We start from the raw sequence: 26,843 nt of genomic DNA, 5'->3' as shown, positions 1-26,843 counted from the left end.
AGTAGATATAACCACAAAGATGGGGAAAAAACAGAGCAGAAAAACTGGGAACTCTAAAAACCAGAGCGCCTCTCCTCCTCCAAAGGAACGCAGTTCCTCACAAGCAATGGAAGAAAGCTGGATGGAGAATGACTTTGACAAGTTGAGAGAAGAAGTCTTCAGATGATCAAACTACTCTGAGCTACAGGAGGAAATTCAAACCAAAGGCAAAGAAGTTAAAAACTTTGAAAAAAATTTAGAAGAATGTATAACTAGAATAACCAATACAGAGAAGTACTTAAAGGAGCTGATGGAGCTGAAAGCCAAGGCTCCAGAACTACGTGAAGAATACAGAAGCCTCAGGAGCCGATGCGATCAACTGGAAGAAAGGGTATCGGTGATGGAAGATGAAATGAATAAAATAAAGCAGGAAGGGAAGTTTAGAGAAAAAAGAATAAAAAGAAACAAACAAAGCCTCCAAGAAATATGGGACTATGTGAAAAGACCAAATCTACGTCTGATTGGTGTACCTGAAAGTGACAGGGAGAATGGAACCAAGTTGGAAAACACTCTGCAGGATATTATCCAGGAGAACTTCCGCAATCTAGCCAGGCAGGCCAACATTCAGATTCAGGAAATACAGAGAACGCCACAAAGATACTCCTCGAGAAGAGCAACTCCAAGACACATAATTGTCAGATTCACCAAAGTTGAAATGAAGGAAAAAATGTTAAGGGCAGCCAGAGAGAAAGGGCGGGTTACCCAAAAAGGGAAGCCCATCAGACTAACAGCGGATCTCTTGGCAGAAACTCTACAAGCCAGAAGAGAGTGAGGGCCAATATTCAACGTTCTTAAAGAAAAGAATTTTCAACCCAGAATTTCATGTCCGGCCAAACTAAGCTTCATAAGTGAAGGAGAAATAAAATACTTTACAGACAAGCAAATGCTGAGAGATTTTGTCACCACCAGGCCTGCCCTAAAAGAGCCCCTGAAGGAAGCACTAAACATGGAAAGGAACAACCGGTACCAGCCACTGCAAAATCATGCCAAATTGTAAAGACCATCGAGGCTAGGCAGAAACTGCATCAACCAATGAGTAAAATAACCAGCTAACATCATAATGACAGAATCAAATTTACACATAACAATATTAACTTTAAATGTAAATGGACTGAATGCTCCAATTAAAAGACACAGACTGGCAAATTGGATAAAGAGTCAAGACCCATCAGTGTGCTGTATTCAGGAAACCCATCTCATGGGCAGAGACACAAATAGGCTCAAAATAAAAGGATGGAGGAAGATCTACCAAGCAAATGGAAAACAAAAAAAGGCAGGGGTTGCAATCCTAGTCTCTGATAAAACAGACTTTAAACCAACAAAGATCAGAAGAGACAAAGAAGGCCATTACATAATGGTAACAGGACCAATTCAACAAGAAGAGCTAACTATCCTAAATATATATGCACCCAATACAGGAGCACCCAGATTCATAAAGCAAGTCCTGAGTGACCTACAAAGAGACTTAGACTCCCACACAATAATAATGGGAGACTTTAACACCCCACTGTCAACATTAGACAGATCAACAAGACAGAAAGTCAACAAGGATACCCAGGAATTGAACTCAGCTCTGCACCAAGTGGACCTAATAGACATCTACAGAACTCTCCACCCCAAATCAACAGAATATACATTTTTTTCAGCACCACACCACACCTATTCCAAAATTGACCACATAGTTGGAAGTAAAGCTCTCCTCAGCAAATGTAAAAGAACAGAAATTATAACAGAGTGTCTCTCAGACCACAGTGCAATCAAACTAGAACTCAGGATTAAGAAACTCACTCAAAACCGCTCAACTACATGGAAACTGAACAACCTGCTCCTGAATGACTACTGGGTACATAACAAAATGAAGGCAGAAATAAAGATGTTCTTTGAAACCAACGAGAACAAAGACACAACATACCAGAATCTCTGGGACACATTCAAAGTAGTGTGTAGAGGGAAATTTATAGCACTAAATGCCCACAAGAGAAAGCAGGAAAGATCCAAAACTGACACCCTAACATCACAATTAAAAGAACTAGAAAAGCAAGAGCAAACACATTCAAAAGCTAGCAGAAGGCAAGAAATAACTAAAATCAGAGCAGAACTGAAGGAAATAGAGACACAAAAAACCCTTCAAAAAATTAATGAATCCAGGAGCTGGTTTTTTGAAAGGATCAACAAAATTGATAGACTGCCAGCAAGACTAATAAAGAAAAAAAGAGAGAAGAATCAAATAGACACAATAAAAAATGATAAAGGGGATATCACCACCGATCCCACAGAAATACAAACTACCATCAGAGAATACTACAAACACCTCTATGCAAATAAACTAGAAAATCTAGAAGAAATGGATGAATTCCTCGACACATGCACCCTCCCAAGACTAAACTAGGAAGAAGTTGAATCTCTGAATAGACCAATAACAGGATCTGAAATTGTGGCAATAATCAATAGCTTACCAACGAAAAAGAGTCCAGGACCAGATGGATTCACAGCCAAATTCTACCATAGGTACAAGGAGGAACTGGTACCGTTCCTTCTGAAACTATTCCAATCAATAGAAAAAGAGGGAATCCTCCCTAACTCGTTTTATGAGGCAGGCATCATCCTGATACCAAAGCCGGGCAGAGACACAACAAAAAAAAGAGAATTTTAGACCAATATCCCTGATGAACATTGATGCAAAAATTCTCAATAAAATACTGGCAAACCGAATCCAGCAGCATATCAAAAAGCTTATCCACCATGATCAAGTGGGCTTCATCCCTGGGATGCAAGGCTGGTTCAATACACACAAATCAATAAATGTAATCCAGCATATAAACAGAACCAAAGACAAAAACCACATGATTATCTCAATAGATGCAGAAAAGGCCTTTGACAAAATTCAACAACCCTTCATGCTAAAAACTCTCAATAAATTAGGTATTGATGGGCTGTATCTCAAAATAATAAGAGCTATCTATGATAACCAATATCATACTGAATGGGCAAAAACTGGAAGCATTCCCTTTGAAAACTGGCACAAGACAGGGATGCCCTCTCTCACCACTCCTATTCAACATAGTGTTGGCAGTTCTGGCCAGGGTAATTAGGCAGAAGAAGGAAATAAAGGGTATTCAATTAGGAAAAGAGGAAGTCAAATTGTCCCTGCTTGCAGATGACATGATTGTATATCTAGAAAACCCCATTGTCTCAGCCCAAAATCTCCTTAAGCTGATAAGCAACTTCAGCAAAGTCTCAGGATATAAAATCAATGTACAAAAATCACAAGCATTCTTATACACCAATAACAGACAAACAGAGAGCCAAATCATGAGTGAACTCCCATTCACAATTGCTTCAAAGAGAATAAAATACCTAGGAATCCAACTTACAAGGGATGTGAAGGACCTCTTCAAGGAGAACTACAAACCACTGCTCAAGGAAATAAAAGAGGATACAAAGAAATGGAAGAACATTCCATGCTCATGGGTAGGAAGAATCAATATTGTGAAAATGGCCATACTGCCCAAGGTAATTTATAGATTCAATGCCATCCCCATCAAGCTACCAATGACTTTCTTCACAGAACTGGAAAAAACTACTTTAAAGTTCATATGGTACCAAAAAAGAGCCTGCATCACCAAGTCAATCCTAAGCCAAAGGAACAAAGCTGGAGGCATCACGCTACCTGACTTCAAACTATACTGCAAGGCTACGGTAACCAAAACAGCATGGTACTGGCACCAAAACAGAGATATAGATCAATGGAACAGAACAGAGCCCTCAGAAATAACACTGCATATCTACAACTATCTGTTCTTTGACAACCCTGACAAAAACAAGAAATGGGGAAAGGATTCCCTATTTAATAAATGGTGCTGGGAAAACTGGCTAGCCATATGTAGAAAGCTAAAGCTGGATCCCTTCCTTACACCTTATACAAAAATTAATTCAAGATGGATTAAAGACTTAAACATTAGACCTAAAACCATAAAAACCCTAGAAGAAAACCTAGGTGTTACCATTCAGGACATAGGCATGGGCAAGTACTTCATGACTAAAACACCAAAAGCAATGGCAACAAAAGACAAAATTGACAAATGGGATCTAATTAAACTAAAGAGCTTCTGCACAGCAAAAGAAACTACCATCAGAGTGAACAGGCAACCTACAAAACGGGAGAAAATTTTTGCAACCTACTCATCTGACAAAGGGCTAATATCCAGAATCTACAATGAACTCAAACAAATTTACAAGAAAAAAACAAACAACCCCATCAAAAAGTGGGCAAAGGACATGAACAGACACTTCTCAAAAGAAGACATTTATGCAGCCAAAAAACACATGAAAAAATGCTCACCATCACTGGCCATCAGAGAAATGCAAATCAAAACCACAATGAGATACCATCTCACACCAGTTAGAATGGCGATCATTAAAAAGTCAGGAAACAACAGGTGCTGGAGAGGATGTGGAGAAATAGGAACACTTTTACACTGTTGGTGGGACTGTAAACTAGTTCAACCATTGTGGAAGTCAGTGTGACAATTCCTCAGGGATCTAGAGCTAGAAATAGCATTTGACCCAGCCATCCCATTACTGGGTATATACCCAAAGGACTATAAATCATGCTGCTATAAAGACACATGCATACGTATGTTTATAGCGGCACTATTCACAATAGCAAAGACTTGGAACCAACCCAAATGTCCAACAATGATAGACTGGATTAAGAAAATGTGGCACATATACACCATGGAATACTATGCAGCCGTAAGAAATGATGAGTTCATGTTGTTTGTAGGGACATGGATGAAATTGGAAATCATCATTCTCCGTAAACTATCGCAAGGACAAAAAACCAAACACCACATGTTCTCACTCATAGGTGGGAATTGAACAATGAGAACACATGGACATGGGAAGGGGAACATCACACTCTGGGGACTGTTGTGGGGTGGGGGAGGGGGGAGGGATAGCATTAGGTGATATACCTAATGCTAAATGACCAGTTAATGGGTGCAGCACACCAGCATGGCACATGTATACATATGTAACTAACCTGCAAATTGTGCACATGTACCCTAAAACTTAAAGTATAATAATAATAAAATTAAAAAAAAAAAGAAAATAGTAAACTTACTTAGAGTCATAGATATTCCGGAAAATGTGAGACATCCTCTTGCCCTTAGGCAAGATTATATCTGAACCTTTGTTAATATTTAACAATTAATACTTGTCCTAACAGCATTTAACCTAATAGCTACTATGTTAAAATAATACATTGAGCACTGTTTTTTCATCAACATATTGAGGAAAACTCACTAACCCATCACATTATACTGTCAGAAAGATTTAATCAATTCTCTTGGAAGTATCTTAGTATGGGACATTTTGATGACTTTGGGCTCTTTTGGTGAACCTAAAAATAAACTTTTAAATATTTAATTTATTGTATTACTATGAAATGTATCCATATGAAATCCTGCCTCTATTCTTGAGTTTTAACCATCCCTGTCTCTATCTTTTGCATCAAAATGCATTGCTTCGATTTGCTCTTTTTCTCTTTCAATGCGCTGGGTAGATGGGGAGGGACAAGAAAAGCTCCCATCTGTAGGATATGATGGTCTTTTAAACACCATTCATCTATCTTTGGGGTGAAACCATGACCATACCTATAATTTGTCTCCATTAGTCCTTTTCTTTAGTCCAACCATCATTTTTACCTCTCTTGTCTAATCTTGTCAAATCCAATGGGCTACAGAATTCTGGGGAAAGTCTGGCCCAATTTCACAATAATTTGATTATTCTACAGTTCTTACAAGTTCAGTTTCTCCTTTTAGAAAAATACATTGCTTTTTCTTCTATTCCTCTTAAAATTAGCACTGCCCTAGAGGAATGCTGCCTTTCAAGATGTCCTTCTTTGTAAACATGCTATTTTCCATTTATACTTAGAATTCTCATGTTTGTTTTTCTCTTCTGTAATCTACTTTCCAGAATTTTGTTTCCTCCCTCCTATAATTAGTGCTACAAACCACTGGTAAAAGACCAACCTTATCAGAGAGAAGGAGGCCATAGGAGCATATTATGTGTCCTTGAAGGAAAATATTTCACCACATGAGTTTACATAGTCAAATAAGAAGTTGCATCCCGCATTAGAAGATAAGAAAAAAATATGATTAGAAGCATGCTTTCTTTACAAGCATTCATTTATTCAACAGGTATTTAAAGAACAGCTACTATATGCAGGATATGTGGACCCTGGGGAATACAGAGATGACTCTGGCAGAAATCCTGCCTTAAAGGAATTTATAGTCCAAAGGGGAGAAAGTAGGGCAGATCTTGTTAAAGTGCAGTGGAGTACAGATTAGGGAGAGAGTCTTTCCAACCAGAAGCCTAAAGGAGCGCAGTGGGGAGGTGGCATTTGAATGGCTCTTGAAGAATAAGTGGGGCTTGGAGTGGGGTTTGAAGGCTATAATGAGGAGGAGGGAATTTCCAGAGGAGGGAGATGTGTGAACATAGGACAGCATCCAAAAGGGAAATGAATCCATGCAGGAAACCAAGAATTACTCAGTAGTGTACATGAAGGGGAGTGGGGGAAGATAAAGTGGGAAAGACAGGTTAGAGCCAGGCCTTGCAATGCTGAGAACACCAGGAGGAAGAATTCAGGCTTTGTTTCTTAGACAGTGAGAATCCCACCCCAGGGGATTTTTGAGCAGAGAAAAAGCAGGATGAGAGCATTAATATATAGGCGGGGTTGGAATGAGGCAATACTGGAAAAGGAAGGCCAGTTACAGGGTTTTTGTAATAATAGGCTGGGCCTTGATGAAGTAGTAGGATAGCAGGGCAGTAGAATTAGAGAGGAGAAGGAAGATTTCAAGGGTGTTTCATAGATAGAATTGATAGAACTTGGCAGCTGATTGACTAGGGAAGGTGTGGTGAAGAGAGGAGTCAGAGTTAACCCTGAGAGTTTGAGACTGGCTGATTGGGATAAGAAAATGAAGATCCCAGGAAGGAATAATGGGGAGGGAAAATGCATGAGGGAAAATGCCTGGTGACTGTTGGGAAAATAATGTAGTCTTTTCAGAAAGAATTCAAAGCTGGAGGTATAAACAAATGTGGAAATCATCTGCCACAGATGTGACAACCAAAATCATGACTTTGGATGAGATTTTTAATTGAGAAAGAGCCACAATTACTGTCTTTACATCACAAAGTCAAATGGTGTTTTGCTAATTATCCACTTAATTTGATGAATGTAGACAGCCAATGTCAGATCATTACAGCCTAGATACTTTGCAGACTGAATGGCCCAGTTTTTTAGTTCACATCAATAAAATTAAAGAAATCATTGTCAAATCTGCCCTTGGCTTTGTACTGTGTCAATACAGCCGGTGGGTACATGCATAAATTGAAATTGAAAACCTTCTTCAAGACCCTCAAGTGCCAATGCAAGATCTCTATACCTCGGGGAATCTCAACTCACACCTGAACATAATGCCTTACACCAAGGCCCCACTGTCTAGTTTACAGAGCAATTTCATGAACACTATATTCTTTAAAGGTGAGGATAACACAATAGTTAGGTCTATCTCCACTTTATAGATGCAGAAACCTGAGGCTCAGAGAAGTTTCCAATTTCCTAGGATCATATGACTCGTAACAGATAGAGGCAGAACTAGCAACCAAGGCTTCAGACTATTAGTAAATGGCAGGGAGGAATATTTATTTATTTTACTAAATGACACCGTCTGGCCTTAAAAAAAAAAAAAAAAGAATGTTATGCTCATTACTAATTAGCACAGCTGAATGGAACAGGAGGTTTTCTGTGCCCATGGTCCACTTATTTTCCCTAATGGCCACTTCTTTTGTCTTCTCTGTGTTATTTCACTGGAATTGATTGAGTGAATTGTATGTGTATACACACACACACCTTCCTCATTAATCTCAACCTAGTAGGCCAACTTAGAAGGAAAGCTATATCTCTAATGATACTTACTGTCAAAACCATAGGCCCTATTCCTAGGTGTACTTTTTATGGTTCTTTGGCTACAAGCAACCAATACCAGCGACCGCATGTCCCTGTATCACATTACACAAGACAAATCTGAAATTTGATGTAGCTTTCACACCATCAAGAACGTAACTTCTAAACCCGAAAACATCATGTTGAATTGTAGGCTTTAAAATGAAGGCCACTGCACTATATAGGAAAAAAATCAGTCCAAATAAGAATGGGAGTGTATTTCCCAGGTAGGATGGTAAGAGGAGCAAGAGAACGATGAAAATCACTTTCTACCTTGCTCTGTGTTTACAGGGGTTTACAATAATTCTTCAAACTCTGCTAGATCCTAACATGTGACGTTCGTGATACCATACTTAGGATCAAATTAAAAAAAAAAATCAGAGAAAACCATTCTAATATACCTTCACTTCAGCATGTTCTGTCCTTCTTAGTATTGAAAAGGATTGAAAAGAAGAACCCGTAGCCGGGCGCGGTGGCTCAAGCCTGTAATCCCAGCACTTTGGGAGGCCGAGGCGGGCAGATCACGAGGTCAGGAGATCGAGACCATCCTGGCTAACACAGTGAAACCCTGTCTCTACTAAAAATACAAAAAAAAATTAGCTGGGTGTGGTGGCAGGCACCTGTAGTCCCAGCTACTCGGGAGGCTGAGGCAGGAGAATGGTGTGAACCCAGGAGGCGGAGCTTGCAGTGAGCCAAGATCGTGCCACTGCACTCCAGCCTGGGTGACAGAGCGAGACTCTGTCTCAAAAAAAAAAAAAAAAACAAGAAAACAAGAACCCGTAAGACACATCTGAATTGTAACAAGGGGTCTTGGCAAGGCAGACACTGAGCCTTAAGTGCTTCTGGGAAGTAGATGGAGGAAAGAGCCTATCTCTCCTTCACCATTCAGACCCACTTATTGTCATTGGAATTGAAGAATGTCCCAAAGGAAAAGAAAAACTTGAAACATTATACTATTGGAATTCAGACACGGACCACCAGGTCTGATGGCTGGGGTGGCCGTAATGGAAGTCAGACCACAAAAAGGAGCAACCCAGCTTCTGAGAGAACATTTCAGCTAAAGCATAAGTTGATAGATGTCACAATCCAAGTTCTTTTAGATTTCCACGCAGGAACTTCAGAGTTGGTGACAAGAATTGGTGAGACATCTCTTAAACTTTTCATGTATATAGAGGGTACAAAATCACCTGAAAGCTGAGGACTTAGAAAAAGGGGTTTTGGTTGGAGAGAACCATGCTATGCATCCCAGGCTTCCTCCCTGTTCCCTCCTCCCTGCAGTATGGCAGGTGGGCAGTACCTGCCCCTCATCTCATGCCTAGCAGTGATCAGGATTTCAACAGACTGCAGTTTAGGGAGCATATAGGGTAGTGTCTCACTCTCGCTTGAAAATTAAAATGAGCTAATGAATATGTCAAAAAATGAGTAGCTCTATTGGGCAGCCTATACTCTCAGAGTTTGTCAGGGAGAAAAATGGGTGAGGGTTTCCTATGGGCAGATGTGAGCCACATAACAAAGATTAATGTGGGTCTCCGTCAGTCCTGTCCAAAGAGGCTTCCCGGAGGGGTAAACAGGCCCTCATGGAAAGACACTAAAGGTATTGCCAGATATCTGGGGGCTGCAGAAGGAGTAAGCAATCAGCCATAGTAGAGGCTTCACCTGAATCAAGAGAGGAATTGCCCTCAGTGATCTCCAAAGGACCAAAGCTCTGATGAGATGATCAAACCTAAACACCTGCCAGGCCTACCAACCACAAACCCATCTAAAGAATTTCAGTCACGTGAGAACTTTTCTGCTCCCCTTTTAACTCCCCCTCTCCTATTCCAACCCTGGTGGGTGGAGGCTAGTAAGGGAGGAAGGAGAGAGGCAGACAGTGACTCCACCTCCCCTCCTCTACCTCTAGGGCCCCCCTTCCTGTGGCAGGACTTAACTGGAGAAGGGGAGATTTTATTTTAAATCAAGTTTGGAGTATTGATATTTTATGGTTGGACTTGCTGAATAAAGATTTTGCTTGGCAACCTAAAATTTTTACCCAGGGGTTGGGAAGGCAAAATAAAATTGCTTCATGATTACACCCCATGAGCCCTGCTTTTTCCCCATGTCAATTACACACACTTGTCTTCCTATTTATCCATTTGCCTCCAGTGATTTGCGTGGGTCTGAGGAGCCTCCTTAGACTGGGAAAAAGAAAACCTAGAAATTTACTGAGAGTCAGACATATGCAGCCACATGGGACATATACAGCAGGTGGGTGAAAGTCAGATTGCAAGGGGGTAGATTGTCATCCAGACGTCAGTTGAAGTCTTCTTGTCTTCTGAGAATTACATGAAATTGGCTGACAGCCACCCCATTCTATGGCTAATAAAAAACCCAGTCTCCTCCTAAATATTTCTCTGAATCCCCCCAAAGGCCCCTATCCATCCCATGGCTGCTCCATTTGCTCTGTATTCTAGCTACTCAGATTTGGAACGAAGACTCTTTCCTTTGATTTTCCAGAAACACCACTCACCACTCACACATGGCCTCACTGCAGGCGATTAACTTTCAACACAGAGCAAGCAGCCTGAAATGGCAATGCAAACATCCTTGTCTTTGAACATTCCCTGGCCACTGGTGATGTCCAACTTGTGGTGTTCCCCAATGACTGACAGTCTTCCACTATGTGGCTTAACCCCTCATTCCTCCTGCACCCTTGTCTGCTCTTCTCTGCTTTTCTCCCCTGTAAAATCGTTGTTTACTTTTTATGCTGATTGGTTTAGCTATCTCTTTGTTTCAATGCCTCTTTCCAAATCATGCCCTGGGGGCCTCGTCTTTGCTAAATAGAAGGCTACTTACTCCAGAGAGAAATTATGCTACTTCCTTACAGGCTGAAGCTGCCGCAGTCACTCATGGTTTTAAATAGTAATTGCTTTATCTCTGCCATAAGACCCTGCAACAGGGCTTGAAGTTGTAGGCGGGAGGTAATTATGGTTATGGGATGTGGCAGGTTCCAGAATTCACTGTCACCCAAGGAGATTGACAGCATGTGTTTGTCCTGAGGAAAAGGAGGTTCTGTGTGTTACCTGAAAACATATTAAAATGCTGGAACTCTTTGGGCTCTGGTAAACTCATTATGGGTCCTTTGGCTTTTCCTGCATCCCGCCCTTCCACCTGTACCACACACACACACACACACACACACACACACACACACACACACACACACACACACACAAGAACTCTCTCTCTCAGAGAGAGAGACAGAAGAAACTTTCTCTTCATTTGGCAGCATCAGATGTGGTAGCCATCAGGTTCCCTGACCCTGAGGCACAACAGAGATATTCCTGATTCCTCAGGAGTGCTTTACCAGCACCTGTGCATACGTAACAAAGACAAGGAGAGAGCGTTCTAGCACTTCACCGTCTCTTGGAATTACTGGACCTGGCTACTGTAGAGCTCTGGGCCTGCCATCTGTAACTGAAAGAGCTCTGTGAGCAACCACTGTGGGCTCAGACAACTTTGCTGTCACTTTCCCAACTGAGTGCAAAAAATAAAAAAATGGAAAAGAAAAATCCTTCATCTTCACAAACGCAACAATGGGGATCGTAAGGCTTGAGGTGCAGTGGTTTGACTCCATTTTTAAAATGACATCATGTGTGGGAACCTCCATCTTCCCTAGCAGCAGCGGCAGCACCAACAGCTGCGCTGATAGGAGCAGTATGGCAAGCTGCATGCAAAACGATGTAGAGCTACACATCTGGGCTCAGTAAACTGATAAGGAATAATTGTGGACCTATGCGAACACCCCTTGGAGGGAGCTCTATAAAAATTGGGCTTCCTTGACTCAACAAGAAGCCAGTCAAATGGGGGTTTGCTCACTGCTATTGACTTTTGGGGTTTCATATATGACTGCATTTGCAATCAGCAGCTGCTAAATCCGGAGACACTTGGATTACATGAGTATAAACAGCTTTTGTCTTTAAGTCTATGAAATTCACAGAAATACAAGGCTGCACTGCTGTAGAATTATTCTGTGACTTTAACCCATTCTATTGGCAGTGTTTCCAGAATGCTACTAGATAAATTTCCACACAAACTATTGGAAGAAGACTAGGTAATAATATCTGAACACCACTTATAAGGAATATGTTAAGTGCTTTACCTGTCTTATCTCATTAAATCCCTATCATTGCCCTAAGAGGCAAATCTTATTTATCCCCATCTTAGGGATATGAAAAGAGGCTCAGAGACTTAAATAATTTAAGGTCAGGCAACTAATTAACATTATAACTACTTAATTGAAGATCTGAAAATAAATACAAAACTAGGACAACCCAAAGACTCTGGGACACACTTCTGATGTGTTCTGGGACACACACACTAAGATAAAGATCTTAAGGTGAGCTCCTCACCCCTGGCTCCCGGTCCCTACTACTCACCCTGGCAAGGGAGGATGGGTCACAGAGCTTTGCTTCAGAGCTCTCATGCACCCACTCCCATGGGCAAATTCCCTAGAAGCAGAATTTGAGATGAGGATTCATGAGCAAGCGATTTAGTAAGAAAGTCCTCCCAGACGTCACTGACGAGGGAGTGAGGGAGGCAGAACTGGGGAGGGCAGGGAATCAAGCGAAGTTGTGACCTCAGGTAAAGACCCACTCAGTGACTTCACCTGATCCCACAGGGGAGCTCTGGGATAGGGCATAAGCAACACCTCAGAGTTGCCCAACCAGAGGCTCTCTAGGAAACAAAGCCCCAGGCACTGGCCACTGAAAGCATATTTCACCAAACCCACTGGCACACACAGTCAAAAGGGAACTGAGGAGCCTGACCAAAACAACAACATATCCACTGCACCCATTCAACAGCAGAGCTGGCTCGCAACCAGCTGCAATCCTTGAAAGCCATCCCATGAGAGCAGAATTAGAGGGAGTGCTTCCATAATTTGGGCTTCAGACTGACTGTGTATACCCAGGAAGAATAGAAAGACTTAGGTCAGCCTTTTTGTTTATTGAAGCCAGTCTGTGACTGGGGAGCCCAGCATTTTCAGGTTTCTAGAAGGCGAATGAGTATGTAGTCAAAGAAGCAGCTTGATGCCGCCAAAGGAGCTGTGGCTTTTTAATCCAAACATGAGGTGTGCTTCCCCACACATCCCGCACTGCCTGGCTCTGTGATCCTGAGCAAATCATTTAATTCATGTAAGCCTCAAGTCCCTTAGCAGGAAAAGGAAGAAAATTATCTTCCTTAGGGTTTGCTAGAATAACCAGATGAGGTGATGTCTATGAAAGTTCTTTGTAAATGGTCAGCATGATATAAATATAAGTTAGTAGTAGGATTAGGTTGTAGTTGGATTAAACAGAGAGAACTGTATTTCCATTCAAATGGGCTGCATGTGGTTAAATATAAATGAACATGGTTAGATATCAATTTGAGGAAAATGGAGTGTTTTATTATTCACATGCCCATTCTCTAACATCTCTATCCAAGCCATCATCCAGCTGAGGATTAGATGGATTTGAAAAGAGAGCAGCCTTGAGCTTCAGGAACTCCAGCTCACAATGACACAACCCCGCTACTCCCTCTGAAGGCTTGGGCCTCACTGTCTGCTCCACCCTGGAGGGGCCCACACCTCACACCTCTCACACATTCTATAGCCCTGTCTCTCCAGCTTTCCCTACACAATCTGCACTGAACTCTGCAGCACCCCAAGAGAATATAACATGATAAGCACATTCTCATGAAGGCCAAATGACATAATGGAATAAACATTCCCCGCTACAGGGCACAGCTTTAACCCAAAGGAATAGCTCTCAAATATCAGTGGAAAACTGGCTGCTGAGTGTGGTGGGCAGATTTGAGCACCCAGGGCAATACTCTAGAAATCACACCAGAGACATCTTTTGGGTGAAATAAAGCTAGCATTGTTTGTGAGAAGAATGTTCCTCTTCAGAGCAATTTCCAAGTGTAGAACACAAAGGGCCTCAATTAACACAGAATATTTCTTTCTCAACTATCTCCTGGGCAAGTGAATAAAGAAAGAATAGACTTTGGGATCAGAACAACCTGAGTTTTACTCCTGGCTTCAGCATTTACTAGCTTTGTGACCTTGAGCATTATCTGAACCTCAGTGTTCTCATCTGTGAAATGGAGATGAGTACCTCCTCATGAGGTTACTATAAAAATAAAGTGCATGTAAACTGTTTAACAGACATCCAACTGCATAGCAGATATTTGACAAATGTTATCAATAAAGTCAGTAATAATATGTAAAGGAATTAATACAATGCCTATGACATCGTTAGACATTTTTATCATTATTATGCTCCTCACGGAGGATTTCAGTGGTTTGTACTTGGTGGGCATGCAGTAAATACTTGTTAAATTAATGAACACAGTAATGGTTGCAGCCAGCAAGCTTGCTAACCCATAAAGGAAAGAGAACACCTCTGAATTTTCTTTCTGAAGAATCTCTTTCATCCTAAACATCTTAAAAATAGGCCCTGGGCCTCTGCTGTGGTTCCATGTGCCACACTGTCATCATGGCAGGTCCTCTCTCCTCAGCCGGAGATGAGCAAGGTCCCTGAACAATTGCCAGCACACACAGCCCTCACAGGCAGGGGCTGGACTCGAGGCCATCAGCAGCAGCAGGGCTGTACATCACCAACTGCTTCTTTTGGGATGAGGATGGAAAGTGTTCTAATGTGGGTTTGTGCTGATTTACCTAGCTCCAAAGCCAAACATCAGAAGTGGGAAGCCGGGCACAGTGGCTAACACCTGTAATCGCAGCACTCTGGGAGGCTGAGGCAGGCAGATCACCTGAGGTCAGGAGTTCGAGACCAACCTGGCCAACATGGCGAAATGCTGTGTCTACTAAAAATATAAAAATTAGGCAGGCTTGGTGGTGCACACCTGTAGTCCCAGCTGCTTAGGGGGCTGAGGCAGGAGAATCGCTTGAACCCAAGAGGCTGAGGTTGCAATGAGCCAAGATTGTGCCACTGCACTCCTGCTTGGGTGACACAGTGAGACTTCATCTCAAAAAAAAAAAAAAAAAAAAAGTGGGCACATCACAGGTATTGGTGTTTGCGTCTGGGATGACACCTGCATTGACTTTATGCAAAACTTGGAGCCATTAGATATCCAGACACCTCTCCATGTCAATGAAAAAAGCACAGAAATACAGGACATCAGCAGTACCACAGTGAGATATTCTCCAACTCTTTTTACAGCCACCTGCACAGCTGGTGGACATCGCTTTCCTTGTAGATTTTGAAGGGAAAGAAGAAGGTAGGGCAGCCAATCACAGAGAAACCACTGTCTCCTTAAGTCAGGCCTGAAAATAACCAGAGGGAAGAATCCAGACAGGAATAAGAGGCGTTAAGGGAGGGCTGGCTGACCGCTCATAAGGAGACTGGGTTGGCAGCATCCTATAGGACACAGAGGAAAGAGTCATACTGCCTGGAGTCAGGTTTCAAATAGATATCATGGAATAGGGCTAAGAAGTCCTGGAAATGAAAGCCTCTTCAGGGAGAAAGGAAAGAGATCATATTTACTGATTATCTACATGACAATAACAACTGTTATTAATTGAGAACATATGCCAGGCTCTATGCAAAAATCATCCCCTTTATCTGCATAATAAGCATGTAAAAGGTACTACTTAAGTTTGCTAAGGCTGCCATAACAAAATCCCACAGACTGGGTGTCTTAAACAACAGATGAGTGCTTTCTCACAGTTCTGGAGACAGGAAGTCCAAGACCAGGGTGCCAGCAGGATTGGTTTTCTCTCTCCTCTCTCCTTGGCTTGTAGATGGCTGCCCTCTTTCTACCTCTTCACTTGGTGATCCCACTGTGAACATGCATCCCTGATGTCGCTTGTGTCCAAATTTCCTCTTCTTATAAGGACAGCAGTCAGATTGGATTAGGGCCCAACCTAAAGGCCTCACTGCAACTTAATACACCTCTGTAAAAGGCCCTGTCTCCAACTACAGTCGTTCTGAGGTACTGGGATTAAGGCTTCAATATATGAATTTTGGAGGGACGCAATTCACCCCTAGCAGGTACTATGATTCTCTTTTTACTGATAAGGATTTTAAGATCTGTGGTGTGTAAATGTGAGTAAATGATGAAGGCAGGATTTGAATTCAGGTCTATTGTCTCCACCAAGTGACACTGCCTCTAAAAGCTGATGAGCAGTACAAAGAAATGAGGCTAAGAGTGACATACATATCAGTATTTATAAGCTACTGACATTTCTAGGTTTTGGTATGTGGTTTACTTGGAAGTCAGCTTTGAAATGCATACTAAGTGTAAGTCCTGCAGTTGTGAATTAATTTACATTTTATTCCTTTGTTACTATAGAAAATTTCTCTAAGCAACAGAAAAATCTGTAAGCCACCCCTGCACAGGCACATACCCGCCCTGGCTAATTATTTTAGACATTGTTCAAATCTATGATCCTAATTAACAGTGTGCACAGCCTATCCAAAGCATGAGCCCAGCATCTCTCACAGTTTGTAATCCATCTGGTTCTCCAGGTCCACGCGCCAGATTCAGGTATGGCTGCTGTCCACACCATCACCTCTCCTTCTGCATGAGGTGGGAGGAGGGGTCGTGGTGGATAATGAATCAATAACGCTCAGCCAATTCCCTGAACTCGGTTGACATGCATGGCCAGTTTTCTCTTGTGATTAATTACACTTGCTTTTGCAAGAGGATTAATTCACTTTTCTAGAGAGCTTTTCTGATTTCTGCTATTAAAAAGCCAATCTCAACAATTCCTCTAGCTCAGAAGGAATGGAGTCCAGTTCAGTGCGTGTGATCAAAATTGTTGAAATTCATGGCTTAAAAGAGAGCATGGTTACAAACAGAAGGAAGGATGTATGTGGTGGTGGGGAGGGTTGCATGTGCATGTGGATGTGGATTCATGTAATACACATACATGAGCATAAGTATAATCTCACACAATTATGATTTTTCTCATTAAGGTGACTGTATGTCCCTTTTTTCATGGTTGCCACCTATTTCAAAAGCCTACCAAATTAAATGTACAAGCAAATCAGATACTGCACATTTTAGATAATAATACAGTCAAAAAGAGGAACAGATAATTGGAGACATATTCACAATTAGATATAACTCTCGTCAAACAAAGAACGACCCCCAGTTAATTAATGTTTGTCAAGCACTTTAAAATCATATAATTCAACATTCTAGACATTCCCACCTAAAGATAGGAAGACAAAGGGGCTGGGGAAGCAGCTTAGGCTGGTTCTGGGTCTTGTCTTCTTCAGTTATTCATCAGATTTACCAAAGAGGGAGGGGAAAAAACACATGCACACAAAGTAGCTGGAACTAAATTTCCTTAAAAGCTATTTCTCTGTCTCTTCCTCTCATTTCTCTTTATGAGTGAATGGGGAATAATTCTTCTGACAAACATTTCACAGGAGCACAAACATCAATTCTTAATTATTAATAACATGATTTGTTATTTATCGAACATCAACAGTGCATTAGATGTTGTACAAAACACAGATAGCTTCAAATCTTAAATCAAGTTGGTTCACTTGGAAATGTGGGTCTTCAGGTGTTTTTCTCTTTCAGTTTTTGCTTTCTTGGATGGGTTCTTGGGCACTGAGCTGGATAATGAGGTGCTGCCTACCTTGGAGGGAAGCGTCTTCCTGGTACTTAGGCTTTATCACCCACAGCTCAGGTAAGAGCAGATCATTTACCAGAGACTAGAAGACTCGAAGCTAAGGAATGGACACTGAAAGATGTCACATCCAGTAGTCTCCAAACTCAGCTGACCATGTCCCATCTTAGTAAAATATCTGAGTAGGCACCCTGTTATTTTTATATATCCACTTATAAGTTATGTACACACACTATGGTACTGACACATTATGAACATTATAACACATGCACAATAATTTAAAAGATCACGTGAAGATAAAATGTTTTAAAACCATTTTTGTTTTATTATATTTTATACAAAGAACTTTTACTCTCACTAAAAAGCTGCCACCACTGATAACATTTCTTTACTGAGAATAATCCACTTGAATATGCTTCATTACAAAAAAGAAAAATCTTGGTTTAGTTCCTTGTGATAGAGGAATCTGAAAGTTTGGTGCAGCCTTAATGGCTGTCATTGCTGAGAAAGATGCTTCTCCAAAATATGTTGATCCAAATGTGGGAAAGATGCATTGTTGGCTGGGCTTACTAAATCATGAAACTTATTTTAACTTGCATCCACCAGTTATGAGAAAGTTCTTTTTTTAAGTTTGCTAGTGAATTTCATTTTTTCCTGCTCTATCATTTGTTCTTGCCAGCAAATTAGAACTTAATGTATTTTTATGTGTTTAATAAATGCATTCTTCAAAATATCCTGAAACTCTTCACTTTAAAATCGATTTTAAAATTTTATTACTAGGTTTTCTAAGTTTCCAGTGTTCTGATTGTTAAAGGTTATACATTTACACAGCTTTGGCAACAAAAATAACATTAACGATGGAAACATTTTCAGCCATTATTTTCAAAATGCTTTTATCATTGCAGAGGTTTTTGGTTTTCTTTGTTCAAAAAGCAACTGATTTCTCACCTTAGAGAAGTAAATTAGTTTGTTTGACTGAGAAAGACTCTTCCTTTAAACCCCACTCTTTCACTGATTACTGAGTGATCTTGGGGAAGTCACTTTTTGCCTTTCTGAGCCTTGGTTTCCTCATCTGTAAAATGGAGTTAATTGTCCCTACTTTTTAAGGCTGTGTCATGAGTCAATGACTTAACCCACTGAAAGCAGAACATGCCTGGTCCACATATTTAAATGGGACCAGTAAGTGTGTTTATTTGTTCAAAACTGTCAAGAAGTCTACTACCATCTGCCACTTGTCACAGGAGGTCAGCATACTTGCATGATTGCATGCTTCTTCTTGTAAAAAAAAAAAATGCACAACTTTAAGTTAGACTATGCTTTATTTCATCCCAAGATAACCCACAAACCTCTTTGTGACACAACAATTGTCATGTTTATTTCCCATTTCATTTAAGCTAAAGCTAATACTATTTGCAATTCTGTAATTTAAGATACATTTCTTTCACAGGGCATAGTTAAACTACAGGTGTATGGAAACATGTGAATGTAAACAAACAAAGGAAGATCCTGCTGCAGCCTTCCGTGTTGGAGGACTCCTGCTCTTGCTGCAGTGTCCTGTGTGACCTCTCAGATGTGGCACGAGACTGTCTGATTCACTAGACATCAAATGTTAGTAGGCCTACTTTCTTTTTTTTACTCTTATATAGAATGTAAATATCAAGGGGATTTCATGTATCTTGTGCCCTCCACTGTGGAGTCCACTGCTCTGGTCTAGCAGTTTCTAACAAAGATTCTCTACATACTACCAGAGCTACTAAATCAGACTCCTTGGGTGAGGTTTGCTTCTCCACCAGCTCCCAGCCTGCTGGCGTCTGACAACTTGATGACACTAACCTCCCCACGTGGGCAGCTCCTTTACAGCAGCCTTGACAGGTGTTCATCTTCTTGAACATTTCTGATGATGAAGAGCTTATTACCTTCCAGTGTGGTCCAGCTCATTTTTGGACTCCTATAATTGTCAGAAAACACTTTCTTCTGCCCTCCCTGTAGCTCTTCCCACTGGTATAAGTATATTGCTCTCTGGTGTCACACAGAAAATGATTCACCATCTCCTCCCGTGTTCTCCCTCTCTCCTCGCTAGACCCTTAAATCAATTCCCAACTGACTTGGTTTCTAGAATGTTTCTCCCACCCAGATTCCCCTCCCCTGGCTGGTCTACTACTTGGAAATATTGCTCAATATCTTGTGTGTCATCAGGCCAGGGCAGAGCACTGTGGGTGTGTGGCCTCCTCTGATTGCTGCTGCAATGGGACTGTTAATGCCAAAGAGATTCATCATCACCAGCTGAGATTTGCCTGCTCTCTCCAATTGGGTGCTATGTATATATGCAGCACTACATTCATGAATGGTAGAAATATCTTGCATAATTGAGTTGAGGGATTTTGAAACTCTCTTCAAGATATTTCCTCTGTGTCTACACGTACATAATATACTGGTTCATGGTGCAAAGTCCTAAAGATATGATATTCTAAAGTTTGTGTTTCTATCTTCATCTTGTTTCTTACCATTAAAAATATGGCATCAGGCTGGGTGCAGTGGCTCACGCCTGTAATCCTAGCACTTTGGGAGGCTGATCAGGAGTTCAAGACCAGCCTGGCCAACATGGTGAAATCCCATCTCTACTAAAAATACAAGAATTAGGCAGGTGTGGTGGCTGGCATCTGTAATCCCAGCTACTAGGGAGGCTGAGGCAGGAGAATCGCTTGAACTAGGGAGGCGGAGGTTGCAGTGAGCTGAGACCATGCCACTGCACTCCAGCTTGGGCAACAGAGCAAGACTCCATCTCAAAAAAAAAAAATGGCATCAGGACAAACACTGAACCTAGGATCATGTCAGTTGGTACCATGTAGGCCCACCTCTACTGTGTGACTTTCAGTAGGACACTTACTCTTTTTGTGTCTCTCAACCCTCAACAGATAATATGAGAATATCAGTGCCTACCCTCCTGACCTCAGAAAATTTTAGCAAGAATTAAATTAGTTACAAATTGTGAAAATTTTTTACAGTAGCTTTTAAAAATAGAATGTATATATTACTACCGTTATTATTACTATGTAAGCTGTAGGCACTTAATAAATATTAATGGAGAAATGAAACAGATAAATGATAGAGAAAGGGCTAAATAATGACAAGAAGGAAGATCAGAGTAAGATAAGACATAACATCAATTCAAGTTCTTGGCACCTTAAGCCATTGTCTGTCGCCGATGGCAACACAGAAAGAATCACAGTACTTTAAGTCCAGGACAGTGTTTAAAGAATTCAGGGCTTACTTTCTGGCAAGGGATCATCTCACCCATGATTTCTAAAGCTCCATGCAGTAAATGAGGCATCTAGTAGCACCTGTTCAGAATTTACCCAGGAAGAAATGTAATGGGGAAGAAGCAGAAGCTAAGAGGTAAGGCTCACATTCATCAATGCACATTGCTAGTCTTCCGAGGATAGCAAAATATTTAACTGCCGGGCAGCAAATCCCATTTGACTATTTAAGTAAGAGGTAATGATTAATATCAAGCTAAAAGTATGTGCCTTTCTACATTTTATTATATAAAATACACTAATGGCATATATATGAAATAAAATTGCATTTTCAACAAGTTTTTCATTCTCCCATGAACTAAGCGTCACAGGATATTTGTTCCTATGCATTTAGTCATCCATCCATTTATTCAAACAAACATCTCTTAAGTGAATATTATGTGCTCAGCTTTGTCCCAGGTATAGCAGGACTAAAAGATGAATAACCTTGTAGTCTGGGCATAGGAGACACACACACATACAGAGAGAGAGAGAGAGAGAGAGATTTAAATGCACTATGATGTGATTGAACACAGACAGATGACTCAGGGTGCAGAGGGCCTTACAGGTGATCTTTAAGCAGCAGGTCAGTCAGGACTCAGCTGTTGATCAGAGAAACCATTCTAGCAAGTTTAAGTAGAACAGGATTTAATACAGGAAATCAGGTGCTAACAAAATCTTTGAAAGGTCAGGAAAAACAGTCTCTGTGAAACCTGGAGAAATATATCCTAGAACAATACTGCAGAACCGGACTCCCAGGTGGAGCTGCCTTCTCTGCCATATTCAGGAAGCTTGGAAATCAAAAGACTGACAGTGCAACCATTGGCTCCAGGAATACACCTAATTTGCAATTTTCAAGGGTACAATTGTTGGTTCCTGTTAGATCCTTGCTGGGGGGAAAAATAAAGGCTAACAGACCACGCAGCTCTTGCCATTTAACTCAATTCTGATTTTAAGTCTTCTGTGAATGCATCTGACTAACAGAGCCCTAAATCATATTTGGAACCTCTGCAGTACAGAAACCCCAAGAAGAGGGTTTGAATAGCTACCAGTGAGCCTGTTTAGCTCACCCAGATCAGCAGAAAATGTAAAGATGAAACAATATTAGGGTGGAGAAGGGGAAAGGACTGAAGCTAAGAGGAACAGCATGTGCATGATACTAACCAGTATTGGACCTATGCCCTTGATGAGCTACGAACAGAACCACGGAGAGCACTTGAAATGTCAAAATCTCTTTGGTCATCCTTGTTACTGATATTGTAATACTAACATCAAATCCATATGCGTGCTCTGGTACAGTAAATATGAACTCAGAGTCAAGAGACAGCAATGCAATTCTTCCCGGCTCTGCCAGTGACAACGTCCCTTGGGAGGTCACTTAACTTGGCTGGCTTCATTTTTCCTATCTGTAAGGTAGAAAGAGTTTCCATGATTCTCTTCTAACAGGAAGTAATAAGAAATAGAAACATCAAAACTCTTATCTCGATGTGAGTGGTTGTACACATACTAGTTAGACATCCTGTTTAATGGAGGAAAGGGGGATAGTTACAGTGTGTGCAGGCTCACTTTTGACTAGTAAATTCCTTTCCTAATAATACATTATTGCAGTTTTGTTGGGATAATATTAGAACAGTGGCCACTCAATAAATGCTCATTGGCATCAGATTAAAGTGTAATAATTCTGGAATTCAGTTTTCTTTGGAAACGCAGAACTCTTCCCAGCTTTCCTCTCATGACTTGTAGAAACCTGTAATTGCACAGTACATGTTGACTGGCAAGGTAAATAAGTGAGAGAGCCAGAGCTTTGCATTGTTTGCTGGGCCTTGTGCTCAGCCAGTGTGAGGGCTTGGCAAGCAGAGTTGTCTTCCATTTCACAGTTTTCATGAATATGTAATTCATCTACTCACAATAGACGTATTTCATGCAGTTTGGAAAGCCATATGTTATTTCCTTGCTCTAATGGCCTCTTCTGCCCCTTTTTAGAAACAGAGAGGCTCAGCAGCTGTTGAAGGTCAAGCTACCATTGGGTTACTGTGTTACAGCACACAGCAATGGTGGAAACCACGTGGCGTGTAAATTACCTGCAAGAGTACAGGCAGCATGCCATGGCGAACTACCTTTAAACACCTCTCCCTCTGTCTCTTTTCCTGAGACCAAGAGGAAAGAGGAGTCCAAGCAAGCTATGAGAGATAATATACAATCAGATAAGCTTTTAAGACAGGCACTGGGCAGAGAAAATATGACACATGTAGTAAGGATTCCATTTAGTTAGATTTTCTCCCTCATCATCTGCACTTACGTGAGAATCAATGATGACCAGAAAAAATAATGCAAAACCAAAAAGCCACAAATAACCCTAGAGTAAGACCTGGTGGCAAAGAAACTGTGAGTGTCTTCAAAGTGACCATCTACCTCACGATAGCAGAAGGGAACAGTAAATCTGGGGTTTGGGCCTTCCCCAGATCCAGATAGAGGCAGCTAGTAACACATGTCTCTGCTGTTTCTCCATTTCCTCATTTTTGTATACAAACATACACACACACACACACACACACACACACACACACACATGCTTGGGAGGAAAGAGAGAAGAATTTCACAGAAATGCTCTATGCCTTAACCAATTAACAATTACAAAATAAGAAATATGACTGTATGATAATTGAATTGCCACCAGCAGTACAAGAGGACAAAGCCAGTTTCATTGTACTTATGTGTTTCTTAGATTAACTTTCTCTTATTCCACCAAACTTATGCCTTACTCCTGTCTTCTCTCTTTGACTAATGAGAATAACTGATCCCCACTTTCTAACATTCAGACCTGTCAAAGTATTGATATCCTTCAGTCTTCCTGCTTTTTCCACTCTTGGAAACTACTAAGAAAGTAGCTACCACTCTTGATTTTATAAAGAACCTTCTTAAATATATTACCATTTCAAGAGACTTCTTCTGAATCCTGGCCAACTTTGACTTGCTCTTTATTAAAAAATGGAAATATTTAAAATGTAAGAATGCTTTCTATCTGCAAGGTAATCAGCACCAATGTGGCTAGTTCAAGCTGAGATTTTTTCCCCCTCTGTTTTAATCTTTCTTACACATGGTAACCATTTAGAGTTTACACAGAGCTTTGGAAAGACGGTCTTGGGCTTGGGGTATGGTAAAAGCCAGGGTGCCATAGAAGACTGACACTTTTTATATTGGCAGAATAATTTTCTTTAAAGGGTTATTGTGAGGACTAACAAGGGCAGAGCAGGAATTATGGAGAAGAACCAACCGTATACAGAACTGGCACATGGCATAGGCCTTGGGTCAGAGGGAACTTCAGAGCCCATTCCTCTAGCATTCTCTGGGTCATCTCAGGACTGCTGAGACATGAGGGCCTGTGTTGAGGACACCTTCCCTCAGCATGCAGGAGTCATGTGCACATGACTTGGTTCAAAAAAAACCAGCTGGTTCTCAGAGGCTTAAGAGGATGACTGTGAGAGTCACCAAGAGGACCCATCTTTTCTCAGCAGCTAGAGAACACAAATTCCCTGACATAATTCAGGAGAATGGATGGGTTAGCCAATTCCTTCAGGGGTAAAGTAGAGCACCATCCAGCCCTTCTAACCAACAATCCATGCAGGGTTCACAAAGTGAGAGAAGACCCTAAAGGTTTCTTGCCTAAATATCCAAACACAGCCTCATATTGCATTCACAGTCTCTGTGTAATTGCCTGCTTTTCACTTTATTTTGCCTGGGCAGCCTCAGTGCTCATGACACAACTGAGATGATGAAAGTTTCTACTGAGACGCGATGTGTTAGCCACCAATAATACCTTTGCCAACTGCAAATTTTCTCAATTTCCTTGAACTGTTTACAGAATAAACAAACAAAAACCTGCTTTATTAATTATTCTAACCATTTGCCAGTTACTTAGGTTTTAAGAAGGCTTTGATATGCTTTAAAACCACATTTGTGTTAAATACCAATGTAAATGAAGCACAGAAATGAACAAAAAGGCTGCAGTGTAGGACTGTAGTTCATGGAGATGGTAGTTCTTCCCCCACTTCAGGATATTTCACTCTGAGGACATTACACTATTATTAAGATTGTCTTCCCTTCTAGGCCTCAAGGATGGATTTAATTTTGTACAGTTCTCAGACTTGATGGCTAATAGCAGTAATGCCGAACACAAACATCTGGACTCACTGCAGGAAATCATTTCCTTTGTTTTGAGAGTCAAACCACCAACCTGAGTGAATGGCGTGGAAGAGCTTCAGTGCCTCAGCCAGCGATCCAGAAATAAAACGTTAAGCCTTACTGAAGTAAGAAGAGAAACTGACAAGACCTAAAAACTGAACTTCAGGGAACATTCTCCCACCATCAAAGTGATCGTATATTCAGAATTTTGATATTTGGAAAATGGTAGGGCAAGAGATGTAGAATACAGGATTTGGGGTGTGTTTTTCTTAAGTAACTCACAAGCACTCTAAATGTAGCTAAAACCCTGCACTGTACCCTCAAAGGGTTGACAGCACCAAATGAAGAGGAAGATTTTTAATAACTATATTTGAAACCCTGGTCCTTGCCCAACAAGATGGAGATAAAGTTTCCAAACCCGCATGCTAGAGATTGTGGAAATTCAATATTTCTCTGAATATCTGGGAGACCAGGACACACGAACAGTGGTTTACAATCACAGAATTACTTTTTCCCGCCACCCTCCCCGACCCCCACCCCCACCGCCAGTAATTAATGGGATTACTGGATCTAATGGTAGTTCTAAGTCCTTTGAGAAATCTCCAACATCTGTTGAATTGTTCTCTGGAGGTTTCCTATGATTGCATCCTTTATGTCAGCAACCCTAACATGGGACCCAAGTCCTTCTCGGTGACCCCACTTGTCTTTTGCTCCCTCATCTCCTCCACCAAAGCATCAACAAACACATGTGTAATAGAAGTGTCACTGAAAAGATGGGAGTCATCACCCTGGGCACAGTGGGGAGACATTTTGTAGGCTGTCATGTCTTACACGGGAAGAAAGATACTTTACTTATTTATTTTTGGATCAGATCTTTATTTTTATAATTTTGACTTTCATTTTAGATTCAGGGGGTACATGTGCAGGTTTTTTTACATGAGTATATTGTGTGACACTGAGGTTTGGAGTACAAATGAGCCCATCACACAGGTAGTAAGCATAGTACCCAATAGGTAGTTTTTCAACCTTTATCCACTCCCTCTTGCCCCGCTCTAATAGTCCCCAGAGTCTGTGATCCCCATCTTTATGTTCATGTGTACCCAATGTTTAGCTCCCATTTATAAATGAGAACATGCAGTACTTGGTTTTCTGTTCCTGCATCAGTTCACTTGGGATAATGACCTCTGGCTGCATCCATGTTGCTGCAAAGGAAATAATTTCATTCTCCTTTATGGCTGCGTAGTATTCCATGGTGTATATGTACCACATTTTCTTTATCCAATCCACCATTGATGAACACCTAGGTTGATTCCATGTATTTGCTATTGTGAATAGTGCTTTGATGAACATATGAGTGGATGTGTCTTTTTGATATAATGATTTATTTTCCATTGAGTATATACTCATTAATGGGATTACTGGATCTAATAGTAGTTCTAAGTCCTTTGAGAAATCTCCAGACTGCTTTCCACAGTGGCTGAACTAATTTACATTCCCACCAGCAGTGCATAAGCATTCCCTTTTCTCCACAGCCTTGCTGCCCTTATTATTTTTTGACTTTTAATAGCCATTTTGACTGGTGTGAAGTGATACCTCATTGTGGTTTTGATTTTCATATCTTTGATGATTACTGATGTTGAGCATTTTTTCATGTTCATTGGCTACTTCTATGTCTTCAAAAAGCGCTTTAAAATGC

Source organism: Gorilla gorilla, chromosome 4 (assembly GCF_029281585.2).
Source record: "Gorilla gorilla gorilla isolate KB3781 chromosome 4, NHGRI_mGorGor1-v2.1_pri, whole genome shotgun sequence".
Classification (NCBI taxonomy): Eukaryota; Metazoa; Chordata; class Mammalia; order Primates; family Hominidae; genus Gorilla; species Gorilla gorilla.
Note: the sequence above shows the minus strand (reverse complement) of the source record.